Genomic DNA, 2,621 nt, shown 5'->3' on the forward strand with positions numbered 1-2,621 from the left:
TAATAAATATTAAGCTTTGATATTCTTGAAGAGTTTCTTTTTACTCAAGGTGATTTCTTTTTTCTTTTTGTTTACTTTGGTTTATATCTTTTCCATTACAAACTCTCAGTAGAAGTCTTGGCAGTTTTCAACATCTGCTCACATTTAAGAGTAGAGCATGATAAATCTGAGTAGAAGGTCTGAGCACATGTGTGGGATGTGTCAAATTTGCTCTTTGCTATAGGGTGATATGGATGGACTATTTCCTTGAACAAGTTTTGATATTAATATTTCAGAACTTTTCTCCTGGGCTGTTCAGATTATTTTGAAAAGATTATTCCAAAGCCTTATTGGGAAGGTACAGACTTTCCTGGCTGCTAGCATTCCAGGAGCCAAGCTGAGGAGGAGGACTGGGGGACTTAGCATTTGGGATATAAATGTTTGCTTATTTTCTCTTTTTGTAGTACTCTCTGGTTTCCTTTAGACCAGAGACCTTCCATTTACCCTCACAAAAAATAAGCCTCAACTTTCCTGCAAAGGGATGATGCATTGGGCATTGTGCTGTGCCCTCCAGACCCCCCTTCACAATCAAGGGATCTGTTCCTCTGCTGGTGGGTATGCCCTTGGTTGAAGAGGGTCACCTTGCCCATGATCATGCACTGTTTGTAAGGACAGCTTGCCTAAGATGATTGGTCAGTGTGAGTGTTTACAAGTGTCCAGGCCCCTCACCCAACTTAGGAAGATTCTGAAAGGTCATCCCAGGCAGGAAGCCTTTTTGTAACTGTATCAGAAACCAGTGCTTTCTGCTCAGTCCTGCTTTCTTTCTTTCCCACACAGATATTGATCCCACTAATCTTGCTTCCCAGAGAACCTGATAGTTTGGGAAGGGCAATCATCTCATTGCACCTGTTAAGGGAGGAAATCTGTGGATCTAGGAAATCCTTCAAAATACTTTCAACTTATTTTTCTGTTTTTAGTCTTACTGTCATTGTCACTTCCAGAGGTTCCTATTCTTGAGGATAGGAACGTCTGGAACATTTTGGAATGTTCTATAGTGAGAATTGTGTTGCTTCTTAGGTCTTCCCATTGCTGATTAGGATTTAAGTTTCTTAGATCTATTAAGTCAGTTCACACTCATCCATTTTCTTTTAAAATGAAATTTTAAATTTCATTGTTATTATCTTTTCTATTATCTTTGAACTGTGGGTTTATTTCTTTAAAAAAAAAATCTCTTCACTATTGTTTTACCGATGTTTTGGAAATGCATGCATTTAATCTGCCAGTTGCCTCATGTAAACTTCACTCTGCATCTGGAACTTTTGATATTTTTATTTGAAGGCCATAGTATCTAGTAAATAGAAATACTCATCATTAAATCCTTCTGATTGCACTAATTCAAGAAAGGAAAGTGAGTAATAAAGGAGTTGTATATCTTAAAATCTGCTATATCCTTGAGGAAGTAAGTGAATGGAAACTATCAGATTGAGGTTCAGCATGGATGGAGTTATTACAGATTTTGCAATTATAAGATGATGTAAAAGACTGATTATAGATTGAAAAGTAGACATTATCCCAAGGATCATTGTGGCTCATGACTTGAATGACAGTCATAATTATTTTTAAGAGTCATTCTGATGGGGTAGAATATATAAAACGGAGATACATAAAAGCTATCCTTTCATTAAGCTCAGTATTGATGAGATATAATGTGCATTAGTATGTACTGTTCTATCCTCTAGGAGTAGGATGAACTTCAAGAGGGCTTGAAAATAACAAATATGATTAAAGTGTTGGTGATGGAGAGAACCTAAGTAGTAAACAGATGAACATATAGTTTATTCAGAAGAAAAGATTTAGATGATTTTCTAATGGCACTAAAGCATATGAGGCAATACTCATTCTTTTACACTTTTCTAAGTGTTTTTTTCTGAGAAAATTTAATGGGATAATTGGTAAGTAAAAGTACCTTACTGAAGGTAGGACGTTCATTGTTAGTTTTCTTCCGTCATAAAGAATTCAAGCATGATAAAATGCTTTTTTATTTTTATTTTTTTTTGAAACAGAGTCTTGCTCTGTCACCCCGCCTGGGGTGCAATGGAATGATCATAGCTCACTGAAACCTCAAACTCCTGGGCTCAAGCGATCCTCCCGCCTCAGCCTCCCAGAATGCTAGGATTACAGGCGTGAACCACCGTGCCCAGCCAATAAAATGGTAATTTCAACAAGAATACAGCTTTACAGAAGAACTTCCTAGAAGCCAAGATTATTATAAAATGAATTTATTGCCTTACACAAATTACTGCAGTTTACATAAAAAAGAATGGATCTATGATATTTTAATATAATAAAAAATATATATTTAGTCTTCCTTTCTGGTTTTTGGCATAGAGCCCCTAATACCCTTGGAATTTCCACAGTGATGGGGTGAGAGGAGTGTCTTTTACAGTAAGCCTCTTTCAATCCTATTTGGCTTTATGCTATTGAGGTGACTCTTAGAGGATGGAGGCTGGCTGTCAGAGGAACCAACCACTTGACTAGAGGACTAGAACTTCAATCCCAACCCCCCAAAGGGAGAGGGACTAGTAATTGAATTAATTACCAATGACCAATGTCTTAATCAATCATGCATATATAATGGAACC

The 2,621-nt window shown here is 36.9% G+C and overlaps 1 protein-coding gene across 1 annotated transcript in view; it reads right to left on the minus strand.

Annotated features, from left to right (window-relative positions):
* Nucleotides 1-2,621, minus strand: part of KCNH8 (potassium channel, voltage gated eag related subfamily H, member 8) — a 458,661-nt gene that overhangs the window by 272,240 nt on the left and 183,800 nt on the right. The gene's annotated exons all lie outside the window — the stretch shown is intronic.

Source organism: Propithecus coquereli, unplaced genomic scaffold, assembly GCF_000956105.1.
Source record: "Propithecus coquereli isolate 6110/MARCELLA unplaced genomic scaffold, Pcoq_1.0 Scaffold12, whole genome shotgun sequence".
NCBI lineage: Eukaryota > Metazoa > Chordata > Mammalia > Primates > Indriidae > Propithecus > Propithecus coquereli.